A 22,896-nucleotide genomic window follows, 5' to 3' on the forward strand; every position below is an offset into this window, starting at 1 on the left:
GTCAGCAACCTTTCAGAAGTGGCCAACAAGATTAAACTTAGGGTACATCTAGACTGCAAGGCTATTTCGGAATACCAGAGGTATCCTGAAATAGCTGCCCGATGTCCAAGGAACACGTCCGCTATTTCAAAATAATTTTCTAAATTGTTGGACACGCTATTTCAGCATCCCTGTAAATCTTGTTCCACAAGGAATAAGGGATGTCTCGAACTAGTGCTTTATTTTGAAATTTGGCGCAGTGTAGGGGTGCCAAATTTCGAAATAGCCTATTTCAAAATAAAATCGAAATAAGAAACGCAATTTGTGTAGCATAAATTGCGTATCTTATTTTGATTTTAGAGTGCAGTCTAGACATACCCTTATTCACTGCTATTTACAGATCTGCGTGCCATTGATTTTTTTTTAAAGTCAATAATAGTCCTACTTACATTTTAGCAGCTTTATTAATCTCTCTCGGTTGCCTCAAGTGTGCGCCGCATCTTCCTTCACCCCCCTCCTGGCCCCACATCCCTGTGTCCCCGGTGCACACACTGGCAGGGTAGCAGCCCTGGGACTTGCCCCAGCGCTGCTCCTGGGGGGCCGCAAGGAAGGGCCGGGGGGCAGAGTCACTTCCCTGCCTGGCCCAGCCCTTTGCCCAAGGTTCGCCCCTCACCTGCAGGCTGCGACTTCAAGTCTGGGGCATGCAGAGCCCTTAGTTCCCGGGATTGTGTGCCCAGGCTGGGCAGGGGCAGCCCCAGGGACACAGAGCCCAGCTGAGGGTCATGCTGTCCGCTCCACTTGCCTGGCCCCTACGCCATGCTGCACGGTGGCCACGAGGCTTGAACCACACCACGGGCTCCCTACTGTGTGGGGGAGTGGGTTGCACTTGAGCCGTGGACCACCTAGGAGGCAGCCACGTGCCACTCAATATCATTGTGTGTGCCACTTATGGCACGTGCTGTACGATGCTGGCCCCTGTTCTAACCTTTCACACCTCCCGCAACTCTCCCCCACCCACACATACACACACCCCCCCTCTGTGGTTGGAGATAGGTTTGGTGCTTTAAAACTATCTCCTTTTCTGCTGTGCTTCAGCCTTTTAAAGTGAATTGCTCTTTGAATTCTCTGCACAAAACCTCCTGGGAGAGAGTACTGGAGAGTCTAGCAACTGAATGCCTCACCTTCCATTAGAACCCAATTTTTAGCTTTGCTGCCTGAAATGACAAATTATTCTGAAACCAGCCTAGAAATCAAGCAAGTCTGGACTGAGAGAGGTATTGAAGGCTTTTGGGGAGAACATCCACTTTCATCTTTGCACTTCCCAAATTTTGATTTACTAAGAATGTTGTCTTTAAAGGAAACAAAGCATTTCACGAAGGAATCAACCCCGATTGCTTGTAGGGAGTGGAGCTCATGTAACTTAGGGGGTTACATGATCAACACTTGCACTTGATCAATGAAAATGTTGTCATCAGAGGTGCTTAACCCCTCATGAAAATGAAATGGAAGGGACGATGTGACGCTGCATGGTCAGGGATAAAGGATTTTTGTCAGCAAAAGTGCAGGCAAACAGTGTTTTCACATGCCGACTTTTAGCAACAGGGCTGTGTCAACACAGCCTTATTGCTAAAAACCGCATAGTGTGGACGTGCCCAAAGGGAGAGGCATTACAATCAAGTTCTCTACCTATATGCTGGGAATTTGGTTTTGTCATCAGTTATCTGCTTGGCATCAGCAGAATTAGCACCCAGGCTCTCTCTAACTTAAAAGCAGGAGGCTCTACAGTTCTACTAAAGCAACAACTCCAGTAGCTGGCGGCTGTAGTAGACTCCTCCTCTTATGTAGACCAGCTAATAACAAAGACATAGGGGCTGCGTCTAGAGTGGCAAGTTTTTCCACAAAAGCAGCTGCTTTTGAGGAAAAACTTGCCAGCTGTCTCCACTGGCTGCTTGAATTTCCGCAAGAATACTGATGACCTCATGTAAGAAATCAGTGCTTCTTGCGGAAATACTATGCTGCTCCCGTTCGGGCCAAAGTCCTTTTCACGCAAAGCTTTTGTACAAAAGGGCCAGTGTAGACAGCTCAGATTTGTTTTGCGCAAAAAAGCCCCGATCGTGAAAATGGCAATCGGGGCTTTTTTGTGGAAAAGCACGTCTAGATTGGCCACGGATGCTTTTGCGGAAAAGCGTCCGTGCCAATCTAGACGCTCTTTTCCGCAAATGCTTTTAACGGAAATCTTTTCCGTTAAAAGCATTTGCGGAAAATCATGCCAGTCTAGATATAGCCAGGCTGTGCTAGTAAGTTAGAAATGTACCTGCAGAAATCCCATTAACTTCAATAGGGCAGGATCATAACTTCAGAGGGGTATTTGAGCTCTTCAAATGCCATAGCATAGGTTTGTCACTCATGGGCTTCCATCACAACTGGATCTATGCAACCAGAGACCTTCATGCCTTGGAAACCAACCAAAATGGAGTGTGAAAAGCAAAATGTTTCATTCTTGGCCTCTCCTTTTTCCCATCTAAATAATAAGCAAAGGTGAAAATGTCCTTTCACCATGATAAACTCTCTGCCCAATTTTGTTGGGCTAAATCCATCAAATACTGAATAGTAATGTTGGAGGCTAGGATTACGGCATGTTTTTAGTATGGGAACTTTTTTTTTTTTTTTTTTTTGCCTTGAAGCCAATTGGTGAACATTAACATCTGGCAAATGTTTTCACATGCTTTACCCAGGAAGGGGATCTTGTCCGAGCTATATGAACTCTGCGGTACTGCCAAATTTAGCTGGAACTTTCTAAGGAGCAGACTTTCTAACGTTATCCTGCTTCTGCCCATGGTTAGAAATCCCCTTTTATAGGGGAAACAAAAGACAGAACTATGTAGCACTTTAAAGACTAACAAGATGGTTTATTAGGTGATGAGCTTTCATGAGCCCATGAAATCTCATCACCTAATAAACCGTCTTGTTAGTCTTTAAAGTGCTACATAGTCCTGGTTTTTGTTTCAGCTAGACCAGACTAACACGGCTACATCTCTAACATCCTTTATAGGGGATTTGGGAACTTCCAGTCCCTACCACAGCCAGAAATACTCTGGCACTGACAGGACCATCCCTCTTCAGGTAGTTCTTTTCAAGGTTCCTCTATCAGAAATGGCTCAAGTTTCAGAGGATTCTTAATTTTCCCAATTCATTTGGCTCTTTCTTACCAGGATTACTTCAAGCAGGCCTGGCCTTTGGGCAAGGCGAGCGAGGCAATTGCCTTGAGCACTGTGTATTCAGGGCCCCACGCTGCCCAGCTCACAGCCCTGGCCACTCACTCGCTGTCCTGACTGGGAGCTGCACAGCTGTGCGGCTCAGCCAAACACAGCGTGCTGCCTTGGGCCCTGCGAACTCTTTGGCCAGGCTGGACTTCAATCCTTATCCTGTCTATTTAATCCTGCCTCAGTGTGGGAGAACGGACTAAGATGTCTTCTCATGATCCCTTCCAGCCCTACAATTTAACAACATGCTCCGTTCTGGAGGCTTCAGACTCCCTTTATTTTGGAAGAAGCACCATGCTCCATCTTTCCCTTTTTCTCCTCCTCGCCTGGTCGCGCTTTCTGGTGAGTCATTCACAGGAGGGTCTCCAACGCGGGCACTATCCAAGCCTTCTTGGCGCTGATGAGATGCAGCGCAACTTCTCGTCGCTCTGCACGCCCTGCTAGGGAGCTGCCATGTGTTTGCGCTGCGAAAGAACACAGCTTATTTAAGCCACATCTTCTTCCCTGAGAAGACAAGGTGTGGAAGAAGAGGGTGTGAGAGCACTAGTGGGTGGAGGATACGTGATACAGGCTACGTGAAGAGGCCTAATACACAGGGCTCGACAAATTATACAATCTACTCACCCGTGGCGAGTAGATTGTATCCCGGAAGAGCCGGGTTCAGGTGATCTGCGCATGCGCAGAACGATCTGTGCATGTGGAGATCGCCGGACAGCGCGGCTGGCGAGCGGGGCTCGTCGCAGTTTGGTGAGCCCTGCTAATACAGCTAGACTTCGCCGAGATGGCATAAATGTTACATGTGTGCAGAAGTCAGCAAAGCCACTCAGATTTACCCCAGCTAAAGATCTGGCCTGGTAAATTTCCCCTTCCATTCCACACTGCAGAATGAGATTTGGTCATTCACAGTTCTGAGTTTTCTCAGGCTGGCTTTTTTGGAGAGGAAATAAAACAGCCTCTTCTGTTGTAATGGCAACGGGTGCGTTAGAAAACTGACTTTGATCTGGTGACCGTTCTATGATGGGTGGAAATGTTCTCCTGCTGTTGGATTATTCATAAATAAACCCCATCAGCCATCCGGAGAGGGATGTTTCTCTGAATCTCAGCTGGGAATTCAGATTCCAAACTCAGAGACGAAGCAGAGATGGAAAGAATATGATTTAGCTCTAGCTTGCCCTTCTATAATCCGCTTCTTATGCAACTCCATGCTCTGGGTGTTCATTCGTAAACCAGAAACTGGGAGTGGACAACAGGGGATGGATCGCCTGAAAATTGCCCTGTTTGGTTCATTCCCTTTGAAGCATCTGACACTGGCCAGTATCAGACTGGGAACTGGACTAGATGGACCATTGGTCTGACCCATTATGGCTGTTCTTATGCTTCATTCAAACCAGAGTACAAGCCAAAATCTGCCAGTGAAATGATCCCTTGCTACTTTCCATAGATGCATTGATTCATAGACTTTAAGCCATTAAATCATTAGTCTGATCTGCAGCATAAAACAGGCGATTAAATTCCTGCTTCCCCTGTATTGAGCTCATTAAGTTTTGTTTGACTAAATCATCTCTTCTTGGCAGGCATCCAGTCTTGACACGATGATTTCAAAAGACTGGAGAATTCACTGCTCCCTTCAGTAGTCTGTTCCGATGGTTAATCACCCTCGAGGTTTTTAAAACATTGTGCCTTATTTTTAAATGGAGTTGGTCTGGCTTCAGTTTCTTAGTCCTTGTCACTCTGGCCTCTGTTTGTTTGGAGAGGACCTTATGCACTGTAATGAAGTCAGCGTGTGACCTCTTTGAGCAGCTGAAAAGCTAGCGCTCCTTCAGCCTCTTGCTGTATTGCATTTTTTCCGCACTGTTTTTTGTGGCACTTCTCTGCAGCTTCTTCCATGTAACTGCTGTGTCATTCGTTGGGGATGGACTACCCAGAGGCTGTGCCCAGAGACCCCCGAGGCTGGTGGAGCTCTGTTCTGTGAAACTTGTTTCCCTAGCTACGCGTCTATTGGGTTGAATCATAGGCCTTCCCTTGGAGTTGTCATCCAGTGTCCTCATCAAGCCTCTGATGTCCGCCTTCCTGCCCTCTGGGGCTCCCCACACCTCTCTCCTGCTGGGACAGAAGCTCTAGTTTCCCCCAGACAAGGCACAGAGTTGGGGTTGTTGCCCCCCTGAAGAGCAACACAGACACTGAACCAGATTTGCTCTGGGAGGACTCAGCTATAAGGCTGACGACTGCACCTGGGAACCTAACCACCAAAAGGGACCAAAGCCCCGAACAAATCAGTCTTATTCGGTACAGAAGTTTTACACAGAGAAAGCTCATATGTTTGCTCCTTTTATCAAATAAAGAGAGACGTGCACAGTGGTTGCTCCCCTGAGTAGCAATTATTTACACTGGGCTTGATGATAAACAAAAGAGTTTTATTACACATTAAAAGTAGGATTTAAGTGATTGCAAGTGAAAACAGAAACATCAAATAAAGTTACTAAGCCAAGATAAACAAAACAGGCCATGTAATCTCTATCCTTTGGAAATGTGGATATGTCTGCCTCTTTGGTCACTACTGGGGAGAGTGGGAGTGAAGAAACTGGCCATGTCTCAGAGCTCACTCCTCTAGACCCTGATTTAATCCTTAAAGCAGGTACAGCCTGCAGCTGCCCCATTCCCATCCTGCAGTGCTCCTCCTTCCATCTGCCCCCCGGAGACCTTTACCTGCAGGGAGCAATCGTGTGAGGGCTGTTTATCCCAGCAGAGAATTTGAGCCGTGTGTGCTGGGAGCTGCACCTCCTGGTAACAGATAAGGCCAGTTTGGAGGACTCTTGAGTTGTACTGAGCTATAACTCACTGTTGGGCTACCTCGGTTGATGTTGACGACTGAGCCTAGTTTTGGGCTAACAGCTGAGCAAGTTCCAGGTTTCCCAGTGGCAATCGCTAAAGCAGGGGTGGGCAAAAGGTCCCCCCCGGGCCAGATCCGGCCTGCCAAGCGAGTGGAACCGGCCTGTGGAGACCAATTAAGACCTGGGGGCGAGGGAGCACCCAAAGCCTTCTCTGCTCTACCCCCGCCCTGCGAGGAGCCCGTAGGGCAGGGGCAGAGCGGAGGAGGCTTTGCACTCTCCCCCACCCCCAGGCCTCAATCGGCTTGGGGTTGGGGAGCGCGCAAAGCTTCCTCACCCTGCCTGGAGCGTGTGGCATTTGAAACGCCGCATGCTGCTTGCAGGGCAGTGGGGAGAGCAGAGGAGGCTTCGTGTGCTCCCTCACCCCAGGCCCTGGTACGCTTGGGGGTGGGGGAGCGTGCCAAGCTTCTTCCAGGGCATGGGTGCCTAGTGAGAAGGGGGGGCAAAGGGGCTCCTCCATCCCCAGACCAATCATGGTCTGGGGGTGGGGTAGCCCCGCCCCTTCCCATTTAGGTCCCGCTCCTTCCTGTTTAGGCCCCACCCTTTCCAGGATGGCCCAGGCAAAAATTATTGCCCACCCCTGCGCTATAGGGAATGGCACAGGCGAGAGAGCATGAGTCTCTCTGCTGATGTGTGTGTGTGTGTGTGATACTTTCCAATCAAGCCCAGCCGCCTTATCGCTAACCCTCAGGAAAACCCACCTATGTCCTCTCCCTTTGCGGAGAGAAAGAGGAGGGGAATATACAGCTGCAAAGTGCTGAGGCTGGCTGATGAATTAGGTGGAAGCTTCTCTTGGTAATTGATAAGCCAAAGCATGGGCAGGCTGACTTATCCTTAGGCTCATAATGACCTGCCATTGCTCACATTAACTGACTTCCTTGCATTAGCTTAATAAACAAGGAGACGTTAATTGCTTCAGTAACAAATTCACATTGGGTTGTGGAGATATTTACCATATTTCCAGAGGGATGTTTTTATTAGAAGCCTGAGCACTCAAGAAAGCACTGCTGCCAGCAAAGCTTTCTTGGCCAACGAAAAAATTCTACCGTCTCCAATCTTTGGGGCTGTGAGATAAGTTAATTAAATCTCCAGTTAATAGAACAACCGTGCAAGTAGCAGGGGCCTGCTCTGAAGTTTTGCTCTCACCCTTGGACCCACAGAGACTCCATCTTGAACTATTCAAGGGTCGTGTTTCTCTCAAGTCGATGGATGGAGCTGTACCCAGGCAGTTTCCATTAGCATTTGCATGGAATGGAAAATGTTTATCATACTGCTTTATTCAGTTCAAGGTGCTGATTTTACCATTTGCACTTTTCCCCCAGAGGAACAGGAAAAATACCCCTTTACTGTGCTGCAAAAAAATAGGGATTTTATTGTCTGAGGCTATGTCTACACTGCACCCGTTTGACGCAAGAAATATGCAAATGAAGCGAAGCGTGGAATATTGCCGCACCTCATTTGCATAATTAATTAGGCTCCATTTTTGCGCAAGAGGCTTTTGCGCAAAAAGGAGCTGTCTACACAGCTCCTTTTTGCGCAAAAAACCTCTCTTGCACAAGAGACGTTCTTCCTGAAAAAAATGCGAAAATGGCTCTTGCGCAAAAATGGAGCCATATTAATTATGCAAATGAGGTGCAGCAATATTCCAAGCTTCACCTCATTTGCATATGTTTTTGTGTAAGAGACTACAGTGTAGACATAGCCTGAGTGTAGATTTGCTATTTTTCCCAGAGAACAATTGAAAATGCACATAAGAGCAGGAAGGGTTGAAGAACTCCAGCCATAGCACTAGAAAGGGCCCACCTGTGTTATGGAGGCCAGTTCTGCTATTGCAAACAATCCCTTGGTACATTGAACTAAGCTACATTTCCACATAGGGTGTTTGCTCTGGGAGGCTGTTCCAGAACCTCCTTCCCTTCTGAGAGTGAGAACCCTTGTTTGTGAGCGTGGTGTAACTGCTTTGGTCCCAGGACATGAGAGAGACAGGATGGGGGGAACATAAGAACAGCCAGACTGGCTCAGACCAAAGGTCCACCTAGCCCCATATCCTGTTGGCCAAGAGTGGCCAATACCAGATGCCCCAGAGGGAGGGATCAGTGTAGCCAGACGTGAACCCCCCTTGTAACATCCATCTTTGTCTGCTTGAAACCATGCAGGGCACATAAGAGCAGGAAAACAGCATATTCTTTGAAAACCTTGGAGCAGGAGGTTTAGATATGCTGGCTCAGTGACCGTGACCAACTGTAAGCAGAGATAGGAGGGTGGTCAAACTAATTGTTGACCAAGAGGCTGTACATCGTGCCCTTGACTTAACCCATATTGATACGAACACACAACCGTCCGCGGGGGGAGGAATCTCCCGCCCAACAAGAACATCCGGCAGTCCTAATTTAGCTATCTTCCTCTCTTACAAGTGTAAATTAACTTGAAACTTGCTTGTAAGAACTGGCGCCACAAAACGGACCAGTAAAATTTGGCTTCTTAAGATAAGAAAGAGAATATGGGCCCCCAGGGGTATAAAGATGGGTACAGCAGCACACTTGCTTTGTGTGTCAATCTACCATCTATCTGCTGGTCGGGTTTGGTGTTTGATCTCCCGAGGTTCCAGAGGGGACGCCCACCTCGTATTCGTCTTTCCGAGGAATTGAGAGACCGGCCCTGGCCTGACACGCTGGAGTCGAGAGGCACAGAAGAGGGTAAAAATTGTACCTGGATGTGGTCCTTTATTTAAGTATATATACATAGTGTTAGAGCTCTTTAAAGATTAAGCTGTCACTTGGTACCATTATTTCTATTTTCTATCTTTACCTTTTTCCTGTAACCATTTTAAGATCTATATTTTGCTAATAATTATGAAATAGAGCAATAGCCATTGTAACCATATGATTTATAAGTTCCTTTAATAAACCTGTAACTGTTTAAGTTTTAACCTGACTCCTTCAGTTGCTGTAATAGAACCAAGCACAATTTAAAAGAACTTCAGCCGGTCATAAAGGGACAGACATAGGAAGAGCTTGGGCGTTTGAATCTGTGTCACTCCCAGGTGACAAGATCCGCTAGGGCACCTTTCCAGCCTTTCCCAGGCTGCCCGCTGCGAAGGAACTTTGTGTTCTAGCAGTTAAAATCTAAGGTGTAATAAGCTCTTCCTATATAACAGGGCGTCTGTTGGCCTGCTGGCCACCCTCTGCGACGGGACCCCGGTCCTAGCAGTAAAGACACGGACGTTAAACCTTTTCTCGGAAACATACCCACACACACTGCCCTGACCGTCGGCTGACAATCAGAATGGGGAATCTTCAAGCAATCCCTCTCCCATCACCCATTCCCAGCTTCTGACACAGACTTTAGACACCATTCCTAACCATCCTGGCTAATAGCCATTGATGGACCTAACCTCCATGAATGTATCTAGCTCTTTCTTGAACCCTGTTAAAGTCCTGGTCCTCACAACATCCTCTGGCAAGGAGTTCCACAGGCTGACTGTGTGCTGAAGGAAGAAAAGCTTCCTTTTGTTTGTTTTAAACCAGTAGCCTATTAATTTCATTTGGTGCCCCCTAGTTCTTATGTTATGGGAACAAGTAAATAATTTTTCCTTTTTCACTTTTTCCATATCAGTCATGATTTTATAGACCTCTATCATATCTCCCCTTAGTCTCCTCTTTTCTAAGATGAAAATTCCCAGTCTCTTTAATCTCTCTTTATATGGCACCTGTTCAAAACCCCTCATCATTTTTGTTGCCCTCTTTGGAACCTTTTGAGATGAGGTGACCACATCTGTATGCAGTATTCAAGATGTGGGCATACCATGGATTTATATAGAGGCAATAAGATATTCTCTGTCTTATTTTCTATCCCCTTTTTAATGATTCCTAACGTGCTGTTTGCTTTTTTGACTGCCGTTGCACATTGAGTGGATGTTTTCAGAGAACTATCCACAATGACTCCAAGATCTGTCTCTTGAGTAGTTGTAGCTAAGTTAGTCCCATCATATTATATGTATGGTTGGGATTATTTTTTCCAGTGTGCATTAATGAATTTACCAACATTAAAATTCATTTGCCATTTTGTTGCCTAATCACTTAGTATGGTGAGATCCTTTTGAAGCTCTTCACAGTCTGCTTTGGTCTTAACTATCTTGAACAGTTTTGTATCATCTGCAAATTTTGCCACCTCGCTGTTTACCCCTTTCTCCACATCATTTATAAATAGGTTGAATAGAATTGGTCCCAGTACAAACTGTTAGAGGACCCCGCTAGTTACCTCTCTCCACTCTGAAAACTGACCATTCATTCCTAACCTTTGTTTCCTGTCTTTTAACCAGTTATCAGTCCAAGAGAGGACCTTCCCTCTTATCCCATGACAACTTGGGGAAATAAATCACCAAAAAGCCCAGACCTGGGGAAGAGCTGTGTGGAACTTGTAAGCATGTCTCTTTCACTCACACAGGACATTCCAATAAAAATTACCTCCTCCTCTTTGTCTTTCTCAGAAGTCTTCTAATTTCCAGCTTAAACTTACTCATGAGCTGTTGTTGTTGTGCAGGTCTGCCAATTGTGTGTGTGTGTGTGTGTGTGAGGGAAAATGGGGCAGTTGATGGGGGCCTGGGGAATCAACAGGGGTGAATCAGTATGGACTGGAGCCCCTTAAAATCACCCCCAGAGTTCCACTGAGGTGTGGTCCAGGCAGTGCTGGAGGACTGGAGAGGGAAGGCAAGCCCCCAGCCCCTTCTGTGAGCACAAAGCCGCCTCCCTCACCTTGCTCATGGGCCAGACAGTTCTGTCATCTCTTCCCCCCCCCCCCCCGGTCTTGTGCTAACGTTGTCCTTCAGCTTAAATAGCTCTTCTCCTGCTGCGTGTTTCTCTGTAAAACTAGGGAGGGAAGTGGCTTTACCTCTAGCCTGGCCAGCACTGAGGTCTCCTTTACACAGCTGTGTAGAGAGAAGTGAGAGCCCTTTGTGCACACATCACCCATCAAGATGAGACATTGGGAGCTTAGTCTGTGTGGGAGACTTCATTGGGGTAGATTTACGCCCGGCCCTAAGCAGCCTGAAAGGAATTTCTTAGGGATGGACCCCTGTCTGCTTTGCTAAAACCCTCTAGGTGCATTGGTCTGAGCAGCACTGCTAGGAAGAGGTGTTCTTAGCAAACAGCTCATAGTCACCTTGCATGCAGAGAGTCTGGGGAGAAAATTGAGGCAGTGATACCCTAGGGACCTGGGGCAATGGCACCATTTAACAGCAAAATCAATGGAGGGAGGAGGAGCTGGGTATCCTTGTCTGCTCCAAAAAGCTGTGCCCTAGGGCATGTGTTTGATCCAGTACAGTTACCCAGGGGTGAGCCTTCAGCAAGGGGGAGAACACAAATCCAAACTTTGGCACCCTTCATGCAGTTGATACAGGGTAAGGATGTTAAGTAGCATGTAATTGGCTAATCGATTAGTCGATAGGCTTACCAATGCCACAGTGTTTCAAAGGGGCAGCACTGCACTGAGCCCAGGATCAGCTGGGGACTCCACAGCTAACTCCAGGTTCTGTGGAAATGCTGCAGCTGATTGTGGGCTCCATGGAGCGCTGCCCCTTTGAAACACTGCCGCGGCGTTTCAAAGCGGCAGCGCCACTCGGAGCCCAGGACTCCATGCGGCACTGCCGCTTTAAAGTACCCGCCGCTTTCCTCCTTTGCTGCTTCTATCTAATAGAGGAAGAAAGAGGAGGGGGAAACGACTAGTTGACTATCCTGTCGATTATCTGATAAGCATTTGCTTATCGGATAGTCAGCTACTCCTTAACATCCCTAATACAGGGATCTCCTCTGCCCTTTTAGAGTCCCAATGAGGTCAAACAGCCTGTGTGGTTCAGTGACAGCATCTGGCCCTTAATTAAAAGCATTGGCCCACATTGCCCCCTGTAATCAGCAGAGTGCTTGCTGGAGGGTGGCACCGGCCCCATAGGTTGTGTTCCATTGTTTGTAACATCCGTGGTGCATTTGGGTCTTATCACACTAAAGGTGAGAACCATTGTTGTTATTTGCCTTGTGATGGTAGCAGAGACTCTCCTGAAGCCTTGTGGTGCTAGATGCCTCACATGTACACAGGGCTGGCCTTACCAGGAGGCAAATTGAGGCAGCCGCATCAGGTGCCAGACTGGGGGCAGGGGGCCACTAGGACCCAGAGTGTAGAAAATTGTGTCTGCTGCTGGTGCATATGTAGGTAGCAGAGCAGTCCCATGAGAGGAGTAGAACAGGAAGAAGGCAGAATTGAGACCTTTCAAAGTTTTGGCCCAAGCAAGGGGGTAAAGGGGTGTCATTTGAGCTCCCCGCCTCAGGTGCCAAAATGTTGTGGGCCGGCCCTGCATGTACAGCGCAAGAGATGGCCCCTGCCCTGGATAGTGTATAGACCCGACAGGACAGACAGTTGTCAGAAGTAAAAACTGAGGCATGTGATTTTCCCATAGTCACACAGTGGATCAATGGCAGAGCTCAAAGGAGAATCCGGGACCCTGGATTCCTGTTTCAGCAGCCTGCATGCAAAGCAAGCCACAGTGTCATAGCTAAAAAATAGCCCCCATCCCCTCTCTGGCGACAGCTATAACTCTGATTCATATCACATCCCATGTGCTGCTGCGAATGAATTTTCCCTGCAGATAAGTAGCAGTTTGGCAGAAAAGGACCTGGGGATTACAGTGGTTGAGAAGCTGGATATGAGTCAATAGTGTGCCCTTGTAGCCAAGAAGGCTAATGGAATATTGGGGCGCATTAGGAGAAGCATTTCCAGCAGATCTAGAGAAGTGAATATTCCCCTTTATTCGGCACTAGTGGGGCCACATCTGGAGTATTGTGTCCAGTTCTGGACCTTCCACTATAGAAAGGATGTGGACACAGTGGAGAGGGTCCAGCAGAGGGTAATCAAAATGATGAGGAGGCTGGAGCACATGACCTACAAGGAGAGGCTGAGGGATTTGGGCTTGTTTAGTCTGCAGAAGAGCAGAGTGAGGGGGGATTTGATAGCAGCCTTCAACTTCCTGAAGGGAGGTTCCAGAGAGGATGGAGAGAGGCTGTTCTCAGGAGTAACGGATGACAGAACAAGGAGCAAAGGTCTCAAGTTACAGTGGGGGAGGTCTAATTTTGGATATTAGGAAAAACTATTTCACTAGCAGGGTGGTGAAGCACAGGAATGGATTCCCTAGGGAGGTGGTGGAATCGCTATCCTAGAGGTGTTTAAGTCTCTGCTTGACAAAGCCCTGGCTGGGATGATTTAGTTGGGGTTGGTCCTGCTTAGGGCAGAGGGTTGAACTCGATGACCTCCAGAGGTTTCTTCTAGCCCTAGCATATTATAGGGGAGCGACAGCTCTGTGGTTTAAGCATTAGTCTGCTAAAGCCAGGGTTGTGAGTTCAATGCTTGAGGGGGCCATTTAGGGATCTGGGGTAAATCTGTCAGGGATGGTACTTGGTTCTGCTGTGAGGGCAGCAGACTGGACTCAATGACCTCTTGAGGTCCCTTCCAGCTGTATGAGTTAGGTGTATATCTATATATATTCTATAATGGGGAAGTGAGTGGCTGGTGGAATATCAATGGGGTTATAAAATCTTGGAGGAGTAGCCATGTTAGGGTGCATCTGCACAGTACCCTTACCTCAAAATTATTTATTTCTTGGCACTATCTACAAGTCCTTTAACCCTCATGGAACAAGAGTTACAGGGATGGCGAAATAGCACGCCCGTTATTTCAAAATCTATTTTGAAATAATGGGCACATTTAAAGATGCGGAATAGCTATTTTGGGATACTTCTAGTATTCCAAAATAGCACCACTGTTTAGACGTAGCCTAAGACTGTAACTTTAAAAAAAATGAGTCATCCTGTAGCACCTTAGGGTGTGTCTAGACTACATGCCTCCTTCGACGGAGGCATGTAGATTAGCCAGATCGGAAGAGGGAAATGAAGCCGCGATTAAAATAATCGCGGCTTCATTTAAATTTAAATGGCTGCCCCGATCTGCCGATCAGCTGTTTGTCGGCAGATCGGGGCAGTCTGGACGCGATGCCCCGACAAAGAAGCCTTTCTTCATCGACACAGGTAAACCTGGTTTCACGAGGCTTACCTGTGTCGATGAAGAAAGGCTTCTTTGTCGGGGCATCGCGTCCAGACTGCCCCGATCTGCCGACAAACAGCTGATCGGCAGATCGGGGCAGCCATTTAAATTTAAATGAAGCCGCGATTATTTTAATCGCGGCTTCATTTCCCTCTTCCGATCTGGCTAATCTACATGCCTCCGTCGAAGGAGGCATGTAGTCTAGACACACCCTTTGAGATTAACAAAAAATATATATAGTATCATGAACTTTTGCGGGCAAACCCACCTGGAACTTCTAGGTAATGTTGATTTTCATTTGAAATGTGATGAGATTATTTGTTGCTAGTCTGCAATTTTCAAGATCTGTTAAATACACAGAAGATTTGCTTGGGCAGCCCAGCAGCAGACTAATCTTACTACTTGTGCAACCTGCTCTGGAATAATGTCGGATATCTTCTGAGCAAGAACTCAGAATACTTTAATTTGTAAGTGATTCTGTTTCAACAATCCTGCGGGAGAGTTCCAACTGAGATAAGTCCAAGGGTTTGCTTAAGTGAAGGAGAAGCCTAAAACCACATAGGAGCAAACCTAAAATGCTTCCTAAGCTGACCAGAGCATGTGGCATTTTGGAAGCCCACGAAAGGGTGTGAAATTCCTGCCAGCAGTGGCTGCTGAGCGCAGTTAGCTCAGACAGAAGGGAGAGCATGAAAATGAGGACACCAGACATGATGATTTATTGTATTACGGGAACAAGCCAAGGTTCCTAACTAAATGAGACCCAGTCATGCTGGGCACTACACAAACATTAATAAAAGGCCGGTCCCGCCCCCCAAAACTTTACCTTCTCAGTCAAAGACGAGCCTCAAATATTAAAAAGAGGGGCAGGAGGAGAAGGGTTTCATCCAATTGCTTGGTTCTGTGCAAAACTGACAAAATCAGTTCTGATCTCAAGAGATTTCCCATCGAGGACAGAGACCTTACAACCTTAATTCACAGAATCCAGCCACATGCATCACCTGCATCCTATTAGATTCCAGGAATGTGGGTTGCAGGCTCCCTTCTCACAAAGCAGAGCCAGATAAGATCAGATGCAACAAGGGGTTCTCGTAGACACTTCCCCCTTTTTCTGTGTCTCCCCCATGATTCATTTACAGCATCTGATCTGTCGATGCTCATTGAATGCTAAGGAAAAACTCCCTACTCATTGCAGGGGGTTCAGGTGAATCAATAGCAATGCATAACTGCGATTTAGACTTTAACTGGTTGGTGCATTACAAAGCCAATTTCTCCTGCCATTAACATCATCCAGCCCACTTAATTAGCCTCATTAACACAGCTCTCTTGCAATTGAAAGGTACTTTCTTTGCTGTTCTAGATATCTCTTGGTTTCTGTTCTTTCCACTCCAATTCATCTGACGAAGTGCGGAAGCTCATGATGCTGTAGATTTTGATTAGCCTCTAAGGTGCCACAGGACCACTCGTTGTTTTTACAGTGACAGACTAACACAGCCACCCCTCAGAGATTTAGAAGTCAGCTGTTCTAGGCAGTCATTGTTTCTCGTTATGCGTCTTTGCCACTCCCAGCACAGAGCAGCCCCCATGTTGGTTGGTGTCTCTGAATGTAACCGTAATGCAAAGAATAAATAATTGGAGACCATTGGAATGGTCAGACTAGATCAGACCCAGGACGCGTCTACTCCAGAGCCTTTTGCAACAGCTGCCTGCCATTTGCCATCTCCACACAAAGGAGGAGACGTTAGTCATCGTCACCACGCAAAGCGACTGCTTCATCGGTTCAGCTGGCAGATAAGGACAAACTTTGGTGTGCCTGTCTTCACTGCTAAAGAAAGGCAGGTGTGTGCCACGGGGTAACTAACACGCATGAGCCATCTTGCGTTGAAGTCCTACTGGAGATAAACCGCTGGGCTGTGTCTACATTGGCATCCCTTTCCGGAAAAGGGATGCTAATGAGACACATCACAATTGCAAATCCGCGGGGGATTTAAATATCCCCCGCAGCATTTGCATTTACATGGCTGCAGCTGGCAAGTTTTTTCAAGTAGGAATAAGAAATCCTCCGGAAAAGGCTTTATTTTCCGGAGAATCACGTCTAGACTGGCGCTTTTCTCCGGCTTATCCCCAAGCCGGAAAAAAGCGGCAGCCATGTAAATGCAAATGCCGCGGGGGATATTTGCAATTGCGATGTGTCTCATTAGCATCCCTTTTCCGGAAAGGGATGCCAATGTAGACACAGCCCTGTAGTTTCACTGGGTGGTAAGTGAGGTGAGATCCATTCCTGGTGGAGGTTTAATGCTGGTCTTGCATAACTACATCATGATAAAATAAGAAGTTACTCCCCTTGTGCCGTAACAAAGGTTCTTTGAGATGTGTGTCCCTGTGGCTGCTCCACTCTAGGTGTCGGTGTGTCCTTGCACTGGCGATTGGAGATTTTTGCTAGCAGTGCCTGGCCATGCCGTGCACGTGCACTAGTCGTTTTGTGGTGCCATTTGGCACACGTGCATGGTGTGACTCCCTACATTCCTTCTCTTCCACAGAACTCAGAGATGAACTCCAAAGTAGAGGCGAGGAGGGTGGGTAGTGGATTACCCACAAGGACACGCATCTCGAAGACCCATCGTTCCTGCACAAGGTGAGTAACTTCTTCTTCTTCTTCGAGTGGTGTCTCTGCAGGTGCTCCACTTTAGCTGATGGTAAAACAGTGCCCCCTATCCAGAGGTGGTGGGATTTGGAGTCAAATTAGGGAATGGAGGATAGCACAGCAAGGCCGATGGTGGTAGTGGTGTAAGAGTGCCTGATACGGCACAAGGTTTAACAAAGGTATATTTGGAGGACCAGGTTGTGGCTCTGCATATATCCATAAAGGTATGTTCTTAAAGAATGTGGCTGAGGCTGCCATCACTTGAGTGGAGTGTGCTGTGACTCTCTGTGAGTGTTTTTATCATGTATTGTGCTGCATGCGTGTGTACAGGAGAATATCCATTTGGAGATACATTGAGAGAAGATTGCTGCACATTTGGATCATTCTGCTAGGGAGACAAATAGTCTGGTGGAAAGATTTGGTCCTGTCCATCGTGTCTTACAACTAGGCTGTGTCTAGACTGGCCAGTTTTTCCTGAAAATCAGCCGCTTTTCTGTAAAAACTTGCCAGCTGTCTACACTGGCCGCTTGAATTTCCGCAAAAGCACTGACTTCCTACTGTAAGAAATCAGTGCTTTTTGCGGAAACACTATGCTGCTCCTGTTTGGGCAAAAGTCCCTTTTGTGCAAAACTTTGTCGCAAAAGGGCCAGTGTAGACAGCTCAGATTTGTTTTCCGCAAAAAAGCCCCGATTGCGAAAATGGCGAGTGGAGCTTTTTTGCGCAAAAGCGCGTCTAGATTGGCACGGACGCTTTTCCGCAAAAGCGCATCGTTATAACGCGAACTCCGCGCCAATCTAGAAGCTCTTTTCCGAAAATGGTTTTAATGGAAAACTTTTCCGTGAAAAGCATTTCTGGAAAATCATACCAGTCTTAGACGTAGCCCTAAAGTACAAAGGGACACTTTAGTTGTAGTTACTTTGCTATTCCGGATGCTTGCAGCCAGGGGGCTGTGTCCATGAAACTGCTGTCGCTGTGCTCTGAGCTGCTGTGTTGGCTACATCCAGGGCTTCCTAGAGGGTTGGTCATAGTTGGCTAAGAAAGTCTCATAACTGGCTACCCAGAACTGGAGGGTGGCAGATGAATAGATTTTTCACCCAAAGAGGTGCAGGCATTTATGGCCCTTGTCCTGAGACATGGAGCAAAATTGCAGTTGCTTTGCTCTGTAGTGAACAGCCGCGACCACTAGGGAACTTGGTCATGGGTTGGAAAATAAGAAGTCCGTACCCATAGCCAGGACAAAATATTTTCTGCATGCCCAGTTGGTAGTGGGAGGGGCAGAGGCTGATGTTTGTCAAGTGGCTTCCGCAGACTCCCTTACTGCCTCATCTCTGGGGAGAACGATGTTAGTGGTAGCAGAAGGCTGCAGAATTTGCAGCAATTGGTGCTGTTTTTCCTGCACGTCCTGTAGTGTGGAGTCCTGGGCTGTGGCTTCTCCCCTGGACAGTTCTTGGAACCATTTGAGGCCATCCCCTGGCCCCGGGATGGGTGGTCTTGCTGCCTTCTCTGGTGAGGAGGTGGGGATGATTTCTCAGTAGATGTCTTCTTTGTTTCTGGGGGCGAGATCATCACCCTCCAGTGGTTCCTTATCCCCTGTATTTGAGGCTGTGTCCTGTGTCTGAGGCAAAGGGGACCTGATGGCCTGAGGGAGTGGGGTAAGTGGGGTGTATATTAATGTCTGTCACTCACCTGGGGTCCTACGGTGGCCACTGCATAGGATAAGGTGGTGGTGGGAAAGGCCGTGATTGCCCATACCATGGCTGTACAGGTCCTGCTGTGAGTGGTCTTGACTCTGGTGGGTTCCCAAGGGGGCCTCTTCTGTGTGGGGGAGGAGTGCTGTGAAGAGAGCTGCCATGCCCGGTGGTTCCACCCCTCACTATATGCAGAGGAGGCTTCAGGGGACAATGGAGGCTGTTCTGACTGGCTGGGTGGTGAGCAGTTGGTGCCGAGAAGCGGGGATTGCGGTACCGACACAATCTCCATGTCGCTTTGGTGTATCAATTGTGGCGTTGCCGACTGCTGTTGAAGCGTGGTCTGCTTCTGTACTGGTTTAGCGTTCGTGGTTGGGGCCGTGGTGTGCGTCGATGCTGGCGAAGGTGGCATGTCCAACCATGCAGTCTTTTGTGCCAAGTTGGTGTTGACAGTGCCACGGAGGGGACTTTTGATTTCGGCTCGAATTTAGCATGTTTGGCCAGACCTGGCTTCCACAGCTCAGCGGTGCTGGAGATGCGCGGTGTTTGGGGGGTATTGACTCTTGAGGAGCTCAGCACCAGGGGCAATGTCTTGCCAGGGATGCTCTCGACTGTCAAGAGTGCTGGTTAGGAGAGGAAGAGGCTCTCTTCCTTGAACTGCTGGAAGCTTGAGCCTCGGCCTTTGAGGTAGTTTTATGAGACGCTGTGGCAGGGGTCTCATCAGAGGGCTGCAGAGACTTCTCCAGGAGGATCATCTTCAGAAGAAGCTCTCCATCGTGTCTGGCCCTCGCTGTTAAATTATTACAATGGGGGTATTTGGGGGGTAAATGCGTTTCTGGACACAGAACGAAACCGGCACGGCCTCTCGGCACAAATCACATTTTATTAATCTGGCATCTTCTCATGGAAGGCAGCAGCGGATTTAGGGCAGGGCGAGTAGGATGGCTGCCCCGGGCCCCGCGCTTCCCAAGGCCCCACGCATGCGCCATGTCAAAGGAGGGGCCCCATGAAATTTCACTGCCCTGGGCCCCGCGGCACTCTCATCTGCCCCTGACTGAAGGTGTAAGTACCCTGATGGGTCAAGGAGGAGGGGGAATCTTTTTTTGTTTGTTTTTAAGTTAGGGAGTTAAAATGAGATTGGCAAGGGGAAGAAGTAATTTTGTCTTTCTGCCTCTTTCTTGTGCTCTTCCGGAGAGAGCACTGTCTGGGGCTCCATCTGCTGCTGAGGAGAGTAGAGGAGGAAAGGAGGGACCCGTGTGTGTGTGAAACAGAGGCCAATGGCACCACGGGGTGGCTACTGTGCATGTGGAGCATGGCCAGGCACTGCTAGTGAAAATCTCTGAGCGCTGGTGCAAGGAGGCACCGACACTGAGAGTGGAGCATCCACTGGGACATCACTTGCAGAAGAACCACAGGTGCCTTGTCTCTGCTCAGATTTAACAGCAAGATAGCTCTCACAGGTCAATTATCTTCCTGCAACTGTCCCCTGCCACGCATGCCCCTTTTGGGCCATAGGAGCTGGAGCTTAGCCTACTAGAATGTTTGCTTGGGGGCTGACCTTTGTAAAAGTTTCCCCCAAAAGGCTCGGTGGCTTCCCTGCAGACAGATGCTCATTTTCTCTTCGATGGACAACCAGAGGCCCGAATGACCAGCGCAGGCTGCCCTACACGAATTGACTGGTTTTATTAGAAAAGGGGACAGCACACAGCAGCTGATTAATTGGGTCCTTCCTCTGCGCCCCGCTGCTTTCCGCAGATAACACCCAAAGAGAGATTATATTGTCTTAGATGCTCATAAATCTCCTTCTGAAGCAGCAAAATCTGTTATGACTAGCCGCAGCTTCAGACTGCAATTATAAAGTTGTTGGTTTGGGGCTGGTGGGCTTTTTTCCCCAGCATCCAAGTCATATTAAATATTCATTTCAAGCGGAATGGCTGGGCAGCTTTCAATAGTGCACGGTTATTATTTCTGGTTGTTATTTATAAAGGGCCGTCGCTGACTATTGAGGTTAGTAAACTTATCTTTCTATCTCCCCGTTGTCAGACATTTCTTTCTTCCTTTCATCCTTTTCTTTGAGAGGGCTGGCCCTGCGGTCTGCCTGAGTACAGAATTCCATATGCAAGGAGCAAAGTGCTGTGGGCCTACAGAGTGTACTCGCAGGGATACGTAAGCCAGATTCGCTTGTTTTTCCTTCAGCTCCCCTTCTCTTTCTGTTGTCTGTTCTCTGCAGTCTTTGATGGCTGATATCCGCTCCTTGTTAGATGCAGCAGCCTGCAGAGAACAGGATCCAACCCACTTGCTCGCTCTCGCTCGCTAGGTCCAAATAATTGTTTTCACAATGGGAGGAAGACCCAATAATTTCCCACCCAGTTTTTGGGACTGAGCTGTATTTGCCTGTATGGGAATTGGGGAGAGGGGCTACTCAGCATCCAAAGCGTCAAAGATACATGAGATCCCCATCCCTGGGTCTGCTCACCTGCCGTTCTAGGAGATCGGAGAACAGATCCAAGCCCGTGTTCACTGCTGTCCCGGGGGGGGCTGGGGGGGGAGGATCAGGGGACTCGGGCTGTACGGCTCCTTCTATCCTTGGCTTCTCTGCTGAGACTGTGAATGGCTTTGCTGGCAGATGCCAGCTCTGCGGGTGAGTTGTTTTGGGTGTGATGTGGATGCCCTTCCCCTGGGAACTGCTGAGACCCACCAACCCCTTCAAGACATGCACTGCCTGGCGTAGCACACCGCCAGCTTGTCCCACTGTTGGCTTCCAATTCCCAAAGCTTCCAATTCCTCCCATATCTGACCACCCCATGCAGTGCCCCTGTCATGATCATGAGGGATAGCCAGCAGCCTAGGGGCTAAGGGGTTAACTATACCTAACTCAGGTATCTAGGAATGTAGGTAGGAATCTCAAACTAGGACAAAGGAATTTGGGGGTTTCCCTCCTTTGTCTCTGGGGAGTTTTTCTTTTCTCTCTCCAGCTTTTGAAGGGGGCAGGATGTCTCCCTCTAAGAAAATACTCTTCACAGTCTATAAGTAGGATAAAGTTTAGATAGATCCATTAGGATTTATTGTTTATGGTTTGGAAAATGGGATCTGATGTATTGGCTTTCCTTTGTAACTAAGTTCTAGGCCCATGGAGTTTCTCCATGAGTATATTATTTTGTTACTTTTCCATCTAATTATTATGCTTGCAACAGGAATAGTATGGTGATAATCAAAGTTTTCTCTTTTCTTTTTAACCTGGTATTGGTTAATGGTTGTGTCCTGGTTTGTACTTTAGGGGTGAGATTTCCCAAGTAGTCTCTCCCCTGATTTTCTTTATTAATATTTGGGAGGTGGCAGCGGACATTTTATTCCCAAAATCTAGGTTGTTAAGATTTTGGGGGGAAGTTTTATATCAAAGCCTGGTAGATAAGGTTTGGGGGTATTTTTTCTGGCCTCCATTCCTGCATTTATCATGCCAGAGTGGGGAAAGAGCCATGACAGCCCCAGATGAGGCCAAAAGCTCCTCTTGCGAATACACAAGCTGCTGGGTAGTGTTTGCACTTTCCCCCACCTGAAACAGGCCCGTATTTACCGAGCTGCCACTTAGAAGGGGGTGGAATTAAACGATGTGTCAATACCCCCAATGCCGGCTTGCAGGATAACATCCCTTCAAATCCTCCCCGCCTCCCCCAGCAATTTTAAACAACGGTTGTGCTTTCAGCAGCGATTTCTTGCCAGACTCTGCAGCCCTCCACAATGCAAGAGTGACAAAGGCACGGCAGAAAATTTCATGTAAGGAGCTATTTGTCAGGAATGACATTATTGACAGGCAAATTATCTGTCACAATCAATGCAGCCATCTTACAAATGAAACTTAAGCACCCCCGTAATAATAGCTCAGCAATCCGGTATTGATTAAGTTGCACAGGGCGCATTTGTCTGAGGAAAATAGCTTATTTTGCCTTATGCTCTGCAAACATCCTACACTTTAGACATGGTAATGCTTTAATGTTGGCTGGTGTTCTGACCAGCTTCCAAAGCGTGCCGGGGATCATGCTGCGGTTGGGGGGGAGAAGGAGCGGTTCATTGATTTGAGTTCCCCCTCCCTTCCCTGTCCTTGCTTCAAAGCCTCAGCCCTTGGATGAAATGAGAGAGAGAAACTGATCCCAGTGGAGGGCTGGAGGGAGTGCAGCTGTCTCCCGCCGAAATTCGTGAGGGGTGAGCCATGGGGCTCAGAACAGGAGGTAGGAGAGAGAGCCCAGAAGGAAAGAAGCTTGGGAAAGAGACTCATTAAAGAGAAAGTGAACGACATGGGAAGGGGATACAAAGCTTTAAAGTTTTTCTCTTTATGGGGAAACTGCTGCTGCTAA

General features: G+C 47.9%; 1 protein-coding gene across 2 annotated transcripts in view; it reads left to right on the top strand.

Moving 5' to 3' along the window:
- Nucleotides 1-22,896, top strand: part of TMPRSS5 (transmembrane serine protease 5) — a 245,206-nt gene that overhangs the window by 140,955 nt on the left and 81,355 nt on the right. For both annotated transcript variants that reach the window (XM_075909414.1, XM_075909413.1), the window contains exon 2: nucleotides 16,753-16,847. The gene's annotated coding sequence lies outside the window, so the exon portion shown is untranslated. The remainder of the gene's footprint in view (nucleotides 1-16,752; nucleotides 16,848-22,896) is intronic.

This window comes from Pelodiscus sinensis, chromosome 26 (genome assembly GCF_049634645.1).
Source record: "Pelodiscus sinensis isolate JC-2024 chromosome 26, ASM4963464v1, whole genome shotgun sequence".
Lineage (NCBI taxonomy): Eukaryota > Metazoa > Chordata > Testudines > Trionychidae > Pelodiscus > Pelodiscus sinensis.